This window comes from Cariama cristata, unplaced genomic scaffold, assembly GCF_000690535.1.
Source record: "Cariama cristata isolate BGI_N322 unplaced genomic scaffold, ASM69053v1 scaffold4725, whole genome shotgun sequence".
Taxonomy (NCBI): domain Eukaryota; kingdom Metazoa; phylum Chordata; class Aves; order Cariamiformes; family Cariamidae; genus Cariama; species Cariama cristata.
Window position 1 is genome coordinate 40,974 of NW_009618008.1, and position 10,303 is coordinate 51,276.

General features: G+C 38.4%; 1 long non-coding RNA gene across 1 annotated transcript in view; it reads right to left on the reverse strand.

Moving 5' to 3' along the window:
* The window catches only part of LOC104162047, a 43,300-nt gene extending 34,746 nt beyond the window's left edge, over positions 1-8,554 (reverse strand). Inside the window, exon 1 of the long non-coding RNA XR_696454.1 lies at positions 8,446-8,554. This is a non-coding gene — a long non-coding RNA (uncharacterized LOC104162047). The remainder of the gene's footprint in view (positions 1-8,445) is intronic.
* Positions 8,555-10,303: the final 1,749 nt, after the last annotated feature.

Consider the following 10,303-nt stretch of genomic DNA (forward strand, 5'->3'; position numbering starts at 1 on the left):
CAGAAGTATCCCCTGAAGGGAGCTTTTCTCCCCATCACTCCTGAAGAACATTTCTATGTATTTTTGAAGGTCCCTAAACAAATTTCTGTAACAAGATCTCAGCTACAGTCACAAATGTTGCCACTGATCCTAACCTCTGCTCAACATGTTTACTGGAAAGAGAACGTATTTTAACAGCAGAACGCACATTACGAAGCAAAAGCCAAGGAGTCCCATTGGTATGAGCCCTAAATTCACCAAGTGCAGAGAGGTCAAAGAACATGATTTCTCAAAAGAAAAAGCCCCTGTGTTTTTAAACAGTTCTAAGCCAAAATCCAGCTACAATACAGCTAATTTTTTTAAGTCTTTAAGACTTACTATGTTCAAGACATACGTTGCTTTGCAAAATTCAGAATAGGTTACTGTTTTTTTTCCCTCTTGATAGAGTCCCTTGCAAAGCCCCAGGTCTTGCATGTATGTAGGGTCTTGCTCTTGCCTCTCGAAAACCAGAAGGCTCCAAATACATCAAATTCAAGAGACCGATGAAATCTGCCTCATTTTGAATATTCTTGTCTCAGAAGATTTTAGCTACTTCTCTGAGAGATGGTTGAGTCCTTGCCTGCCTCTTTAGAGCCAGCCAACACCTTTCTCATCAACCATGAAGATCAGAGATTGTAATAGCAGCTCTATTGTAATCCCTATAAACTGCTGAGTGCTTGAATGGGATATCTGACAGCTGGTCTGACACTGGGCTTCCGTGATATTGTGATAACTTGATAAAAAGGGTGGGGCACTGAAGTTTTTCACAGTGTACTACTACTGGTCAAAATCTTGACCCAACTCCTTGCCATCCTGCGGTCTTTCAATTTCCCTGCCCATCTCATTACCAGCTTAAGAAAATAATGATATGAAACTGGCAAGAATGAATAATGTTTTTTTCATTCCTCAAACCATTTGCTACACTAATTAGGAAGTAAGCCAGTTAAAACCTTTCAACTAATCTCGCATTCTTGCCCAAAAGTTAACAGTGAGATTCTCATTGCCAAAGAGTTCTGTAAAATTACTTGGCAACCAGAAAATTGGAATGTTCTGAAATCTAATATTTCTTTTTAATGCACATGCAATTAGCGATATCGAGGGCACAAAAACTTTTTGAGGCAGGTGGTAACAACTGTGATAATCATGATGAAATGGCAAGGTAAGTGTAGGTAATCAAAAACAGTAATTTATTTCAAGAAACATTTCCATATTCCCCAACAGTACACACTTTTCTTTTCTAAAATTATATCACACTGAATTCCTACTGGCCACTTTTCTCCTTTTAGTAGAAAACATCAAAAGGTAATTCCACTAGGAAGCTTCAGTGATTATTTTTGAGGGTTTCTTTAAGTATTAATAGAAAAGTCAGCTATCTCATTATTATAGTAGTAGAATTACACATTAACAAAGCTTTTATTCTTCACAAACAAACCTCAGTCCCATTAGTGTTACAATTAACTTCATTAAGTATTTCTACCTATTGTAGATAAATGAAGAAAAATTACCATTATATGACAAAATTTGCTGACTGAAGACCTATTATATCCTGCTACAGCAGCACTGGATTTGTACAGCACAGTACAAGGGGAAGGCCACGTATATTCACATGATACTGTCTGAACATGCTCTGGATTAAGCTTTTCATCTTTAGATTACATTCACCCAAGGTTCAGCTTTGAGTTGGTTTTGTATCATCCACAGACAAACACTGTTCCACATCCTGAAAAGGAACACCAAATTTTAGGTTGCTATTCCTCAGAACAATTAGATGTTTCATCCTACCTTCTCAAGCATTTCAAGTACTGGGTTGGTGCAGACAAGGCAGAAACCTGCAACAAAACACAGCTGCAGTTCCACTCCATTATTCCTCTAGTCACTGGGGTTTATCACTGTGGTTTTCGTCTAGGTCTAGGTATATCAGCAATGAACATAAATCTGATGCACCCTCAGCACAGTAAAATTGTTCTTAATTCCTGCCAAAATAAAACAGACTTCCCAGGGATTTTTGCTGATAGAGAATGTAGTTTAAGCTAAAACTAATGCACCAGGCACCTCTGTAAGTACAGACTTCAATCACCATTAAGCAAACAAAATACCAACCAACTTGTGCAAACTTTGTAACAACATGATGAGCGATTAGAACAACACTAATTACAGCAGAATATAATGCAGTTCTTTGTGACTGAACAGCAACTTCGTATCTCCAAAAGCCCTGAAAAAGATCCAAGTTGTAGGACTATTTGCTCATGTTTACATGAAACTTTTTAATACTCCGGAGGCAGGTGCTAAAGGGTGATGTTGCTATGACCTCTCGCACATTGTGATTCAGTTCATGTTCTAACTCACCCAGCAACAGGCTCCTTGGAAATAGCAAGTCTGATTCTTGATTTTGAATAAGCTAAAGATGTAAGGATTGCTTATGTAAAAGCTTTTTGAGGCAATTAAATAAAGGGTCCACAGTGGTAAACACTGCATTACTTAATAACTAACTTAAAGCGCCAGTAAATTCTGAAAATGGAAAACAGCATGACAGTTCTTAGTATTTTGCAACCAAGTAGAGTAGTATTGATTCTTTGTCCTCTGAGTGCTTGTACAGATTATGGCTACTCAGGCAGACATCAGTAACTCACTCGATCCCAGTGTTTAACTGTTGGGTTATTCTATTGGGCTAACAAAATCTTTTCGTTCACTAATGAGGTTTAACAACTTAGCACTTAGCATTGCGAATCTGAAACACAACCTCACCCCTAACAACATTCTAATTTGAATTTCACTAAGCTCTAAGTCCACCATACTGGCTTTTAAAAGCCCAGGGTTTTAGTACTGTAATAACATTCTTCATGCCTGCTGAATTTTGTGCCCCCTACATTAAATCCAAATTGTTTGAAGCTTTATACTGCAATCTTGGAACATTTAAATTCATAAATAATTGGAAAACACAACTTGACAATGATCTTCTTAGCACTGAAAATTTTAACCCTCCTCTCTGTTTGCAATGAACAGTCTGATCCAGACTGATCAACTGCATGTTTCCCAAAGGCACGCTCCACAACAGCGGCATACTCCTTGCCAAAGCAAGACCATCACCTTGTGGTGAAATCCATCTTTTCCCGTACTCTTGAGACTGCTATCTCTGGTATCAACCCAGGGTATTATTCAGCAATATGAACTAGTGTTACTACACAGTAACACGATGATACATTTACTCGCAGCTGCTACAATTCTACTCCTCTCTGTCCTTTCATGAACATCCACAATGTCCTATCCGTAATAAGGACAGGATTCCGGCATTACTTTCCTATTCTCTGAAGACAGCCCAGATCATTTGGAGTTGTCTCATCAAAGATATCCTTGCCAGCATTTTACATGCTGCTACCACCAGTTCCATTCAGCTTGTTATGGCAAAGGTAGAGAATCCACCCCCGGGGTACTAACTTTTTTTTATCACCAGGCCATACAGATCTGCTCTGTGTGTGGTTCCGTCAGGCTGCATAAAATGTAAATGTCTGGAGCAATGCTTCCCCAGGTATTCTGATTCTGGAGCAGAGGTAACAAAGGCATGACACTTCTGCAAAATCTTGCTCAAGTAGGGTATCTGGCTGAAATTAGGTAGCTTTACTTCTTTATCAGTGGAAGTGAGACTGGAAACCTTTCCATTTCTAAAAGATAAATGAACCTGACCCATCAACCAGGAGTTCTAAATTCCAAATAAACCTACCTGAAATCAATTAGAGTTAAAAGAAGATGACATGTCATCTTAGTTGAGACTGATAAACAAACATTAATGCTGTAAAATGTTTTCCCCATTAGTAAATGTGGCACTTTACAGGAACATGACTTATTAATTTTACATTTTTGAGCATTGCTGTGGATCACATGTCTTTTTTCAGATCTCCATTGTGATGTAAAGCCCTGGGGACCTCATAAGCAAAACTGAATAAACTTTAGTTTGTATGTACATCAATTTGAATCTATTATCAATCTTAAAGCTGCCTTGTATTACCTTAAAAATTGTGTTTTTCTAGGATTGATGACAGTGGGACTGATTACACCCTCAGCAAGTTTGCCGATGGCCCTAAGCTGTGTGATGCAGTCAATACGCTGGAGAGAAGGGATACCATCCAGAGCAACCTTGACAAGCTTGAGCAGTGGGCCCATGTGAACCTCATTAAGTTCAACAAGGCCAAGTGCAAGGTCCTACACCTGGGTGAGGGCAAGCCTCAGCACAAATACAGGCTGGGCAGAGAATGGATTGAGAGCAGCCTTGAGGAGGACTTGGGGGTGTTGATTGATGAGAAGCTCAACATGACCTAGCAATGTGTGCTTGCAGGCCAGAAAGCCAACCGTATCCTTGGCTGCATCCAAAGCAGCGTGACCAGCTCAAGGGAGAGGATTCTCCCTCTTTACTCTGCTCTGGTGAGACCTCCCCTGCAGTACTGCCTTCAGCTCGGGGGCCCCCAACACAAGAAGGACATGGACCTGTTGGAGCCACTTCAGAGGAGGGCCACAAAGATGATCTGAGGGCTGGAGCACCTCTCCTATGAAGACAGGCCGAGAGAGTTGAGGTTGTTCAGCCTGGAGAAGAGAAGGCTCTGGGGAGACCTTAGAGCAGCCTTCCAGTACCTAAAGGGGCCTACAAGAAAGCTGGGGAGGGACTTTTTACAAGGGCATGGAGTGATAGGACAAGGGGCAATGGCTTTAAACTGGAAAGGGAAGACTTTGATTAGATATAAGGAAGAAATTCTTCACTGTGAGGGTGGTAAGGTACTGTCACAGGTTGCCCACAGAAGCTGTGGATGCCCCATCCCTGGAAGTGTTCAAGGCCAGGTTGGATGAGGCTTTGAGCAACCTGGTCTACTGGAAGGTATCCCTGCCTGTGGCAGGGGGGTGAAACTAGATAATCTTTAAGGTTCCTTCCAACTAAATCATGCTATGATTCTATGATGATTCTGTAATTATTACTTGGTCATTTATGCTACTTGATTCTGTGGAATATTTTTCACCATATGAGTCACAAATTTCATTTTCACAGCTCTTCACTACACTCTTCATCTCACGTAAAAGCTCAATATAGAAACACAGCTTTCTTATCTATACTGTCCATTTAACTTCTATGTATTATTGTTATGTGTAGGTGCCTCAATTCTCACATTTCATTGGAACTGCAATCTCTTCAGTGACAGAAAAGCTCCACCTCATTTTCCTTATGCTTTGTACTGATGTAAAGTCTGACTTACAGACTGAGGTTGCAATCACTCTTTGCAATTTTTTCCACTTTGTGACTCTTCATTTCACCACTGCAGCAAACCAGGGGTGCATCACAGCTCTTTATTCCCACCCCCGGAAGTGCTGTAATAGTCTGATTTCAATAGAGGGCCTACCAGCAATAAACTCAACTATTTCATAGTTGAATTACAGCTTCATGATATCTTTCAGCTATGGACTGATTCTGTCCACCTTCCCACTTCTTTTTCACTCCCGCTCCTGTTGTTTCATGTGTTGTGGCGTCACCAAAATAACTTTGCTGAGCAAACTGTATGGAGCTAAAAAGGGCTCTCAATTCATGGTATGGCGCTTTTATTGATCCCTGCCAAAGGCCAACCACAAGCAGCACAATAGCTGGAGAGACTGGAAACCTCTGTAATAGATTTCATTCAAAGGTAGCTTTGATGCATAGTGCTAATCTCTGCTCTAAATCCACAAACTTCTCTCACTTCTTTGTTTTTCTATCAACGCACAGGAAACACCACATAACTATGCATAGGCCTAGAAAAGATGCTGTGGATAAAGCCATGTTTCAAATTTTCCATATGACAAACTATGTTAGAGGTATTAAAGCCTCATTTAGGCATCTCTTCCTAAAACTAGTTAATCTATTTGACCTCTAAATGACAACAGGTAGCATTGCCAGGCAAGGTTGTGGATGACAATGGACAAAATTGTGCTATACTGCACATTCTTTATCTTTTCATCTAAATACAGAGTAACGGTTGGCTAATGCTAAGAAAACTTGTGTCAAGACTTGTAATCCACATGTCTTCAGTTTATGTTCCCTGTTGGATCTATTCACATTGTTTATGGAAGTGTCAAGAGGCTTTTCCAGAAGAAAAAAATCAAGCTGAAGATCTTCAAAGCAATTCATCAATTGAAACCCACAACAGCAAGATTTTATATTACCTATATTTCTTTCCCTGTGCATTCACACAGTGAAATCAAACACTATCCACACAAGTAATTTAGAAATACTAGATTTCATAACGGTTCTCCCATTATAAGCAGGTTATTCAAATAATGAATTACCACTCAATAAAAATTCCTTCATTTAAAATTTCATAAGGGAGCAAATTAGCAATCCACATCGGAACCAAGCACGGATCAAATTAATTGTGTGTGCATGTTACACACAGAGGATTTTATGCATTAAGTAAACCACCATTAAATGTTTAGGAAAGTAAACAAACCTCAGTGTTCTTTTATTCACAAATACACATGCCATCTAATCTGCTGCAAATATTGGCATTAGATACAGTCACACTCATAAATGTACTAGCGTACCATACTGGTCCTTTAAAATTCTCATAGCACTGCCATGTGTCTTATTTAAGATTAAACCTTTTATTTTAAAAGGTCCAGCTTATGTAATACAATTAAATTTCCAGTCTGCTTTAATAATCATTACATGTTACACACACTGAGGACAAACTGGTCTTTATTCTAGAAGTACATGTGTGTATATCAACATGTCTGCAGCCACACAGGAATTCCCAAGCCCATGTTCAGTGGACTAGTCACAAAGTCAATCCCAAATACTTTTGCCATATCTAGGTATTAGATCATAAGCTTCCCTCTGGGTAGAGAATCATTAACAGGGTTGAACAACTTGCACAATCCTCACTAGAGCTTCTCAATATTCAAGTGATATTTATCAATGATTCAGAAATTTAGAAATTCTGTAACAGCAGCAGCACGGATTGGGGACAAGATCTAAATGGCATAACATGGAAAGTGCTGGAAAAGAAATGATGGTTCTGATTTTCTGCTGTGCTCTGCCTTAGTGTCTCTCACGATTCTGGCCACAGTGGTCTGGGCTGGCTGCCAGAGGTGCAAAAGGGGTATCTGGAAGCTGGGTGTAACACCGAAGTGTATGCTGGTACGTGCATGTGAACTTGTGCATTTGTGTGTAAATCACTCTACCTCTGTGCACATGGGAAAGCAGATGTGAACACTTTCCCTTTCTTTTGCAGCATGGCCTATTCTAAGTGCAGTTCTTGTTTGAATTGAATGGTGGGTCTCGACACTCATGGGAACAGAGATTTTGGCCCTGATCATTTTCATACTAATACCCAAAATACGCTGCACAGCAGAGCCACTGGTGGTCTTAAATGGTTAAGCAGTTCAGCCCTATCAACACAGGGGTGAACACGCTTTGTGTGCACCTCCCTAGTCTTGTCCTATCCTCAAGAGGAACTTCAGCCCTAAATACAGCTTTCTAGACTGCGGAAGTACTCCTGAATGATGCTCAACTTGTACACTGTACATCTACAGTATTGAAACTGTCTTTTACTGATAACTTTTACTTCTCATAAATTATTTGTCAAGTAAAACCCGACAAATACTTCACAGAAACAGTGATCATCCAAGGACTTAAAAAAACCCTTGACTTTGTTATCACCACTGAAAAACACCAGAGACTTGGGGTTTTGTTGGTGAGAGTGAGTTGCATGAACAGCATAAAAAAGCTAATGGGATCTTCTCCAAACTTCCTTTCTAAAAGAAAACCAGAGGAAATCCAACACTACAGTCAGTGATGAAGCTATTAACCACTGAAATTGAAGGATTAAAACAAAAGTGTGTCTTGGGTATAGATATAAGACAATATTATATTAACTATAAATCCATAATTAAATTATGTTGATAGTTATCTATTATAGTATATACTCCAAAGATATGACACCATTTTTCAAACACATTAAAATTAAGATCAGTAGGAACTACCAACAGGGTCACAGAAAAGAGGATTCTTATTTTAATCCCTCATACACCAAGTCCAGAAAAAGACCAGAAAACATCGTACCATCCCACACTGCTCACCTTCATTCTGGAAGCTGGTTGATTTACAGAAGGAGATAAACGGACATGAATGTTACATGTGACTTTGCAGAGAAGCACAGCACAATGATTAGTGAATTAACGAAATTCCTGTACTCCTCCATTAATAATGCTGGACCTTATGTTCCAAGAATAGCACATACTTAATAGCATGGTATTGTCTTTGCTTTGTTTTAATGAGAAACAGAACCTTAGCAAACAGATAGTGTGTCAATTCTTGTAATGCTATATGCCATTCAGGTAAATGTCCTCAGGTATGATATTTCATATAAAAAATGCAAAGGCTTTTGCCTCAGAGACGTATGCGGATTTTCTTACCTTTGGTTCCATTGAAATGAAGCTGTGGGTACCTCTACTTGAGAGAACTGATCTTTTAATAGTTTTACTATGGTAGAAGTGGTAGTAATCCTTCAGTGTTCCAATCTGTAAAGGGAGAGAAGAAAAAAAAGAGGGAGATTTAATTTATGAAAGCCATTTTTCTGCTTTTCATTTCTAAAAGTCTATAAATTATGCAATTTACTCTGTGCTGAAATGTTACTTGAACCCACTGATCATCTTTCAAAAGGAGGACATATGATATGAAATGGACAGAGTGTCCTTGAGGCAGTAACTGCGTAACCAAAGATTATAATTGAGCTGCTTAGTCTGGCCATATCTACCTTTTTAATGTTTAATTTATATGCAGTACTTTAAGTAATTCTATATCAATCTATATCCAAACTGTCTTCAAATAGGAAGTATAAAAATCATCAAATGGCTATATGGTTATTAAAAAGCATTCCATCTAGTTTGCTTAAGGAAATGTACTGTAAAATGCACTAGATTCAGTTATTTATATAATTAAATTATGAAAAGGACATTCACAACATCAGACTATACAAAAGGAACAGGGTTCTTTTTCCACCAAATGTGGGCAAAAAAGTAGAAGAAAGATGGAAATGGTAAATTCGTACAATAATGACCAGCTCAAAGTACAAAATCAATTAATGCAAAATTGCAAATTTCACAACGGTACAATAAAAATACTTCTTATTCATCCAATCAGTACACAGTAGTAACGTAAATATTAAACTAAGCCAGCCTTCACAATTTGACAAAGAAATTTTCCTTTCCAGAGTCATTAATATCTAGGCATTCATGACATGAAACTTTAGTTTCATGCACCTATAAACAAACACTTAGCCTCCTTGTCTTTAGGGAGAATGTCTCTCCAACTCGTTTGGAATTTGACCTTCTATTGCACTGCAAATCTTATAAGACACTTAATAATTTCTTTAAAAGTTCTTTAATGATGAGCAAAAAATGGACAATTGAGCTTACTGTCATTTCAAGTTGAAACTCAAAATGACCTCAGAAAACAGGCTTAGTTTTGCAAATAAATATGAATGAAATCACCAGAGAGGATGGAGCAACACTGGAAAAGTTTAATCTTAAAAAAAATCAGTATTCCGAATTTGCATCTGTAAAAATACACATGTAGGAAACTTGATAGTTCAACAGTAAAGGTTCAAAGGGAACTGGAAATAAGCCACTGAAAAACTCCAAGAAGATGCTTTTAGAATATTAGAAAACTAAAATCTTGACAAAATATCAAAGTAGACTAAGAAGAAATATTGATAGAAAATTATTATTTTCAAGGAATATTTGGATATTTTACCTTAAATTTAAAGATGTAAACAACATAGGGGAATGATGGAGAACCTTTTCAGAAAAAAAAACTTCAACAGTCTAAGATATTAATCCCCATCTGTGCAGTTGGTCCATTGGTATCTTTACTTCAGGACAGGATGACTTATATTTACTTTAAGTCAAATACCAAAACATTTAGTTAAACTGACCTAGTTTATTATAAATTAAATTGGACTTGGTTTGACTAAGCCTAATTAAAGTATATTAACACTGCAATAATAATTTTCATGCTGCCTTCTGTTTGAAAGGCAACTCCAGCTGAAGTGGTGCAACTCTGTAGCATGGATGAGCCTGGTCTCACATCTCCCCACGCATGCCCAAAAATAAACCCTCCTTTAAACATATATAGGGAAGTTTTCTTGTGGACACCTCCTTGTGGACACCTAAGAGCTGCAGGACCCTTGGCCTTCTGGGGAGGTCCCTGTTGACTAGAAGCTAACCAATGTTATCCCAATTGACAAAAAAGGCAAGGGAAGACCCAGGAAAC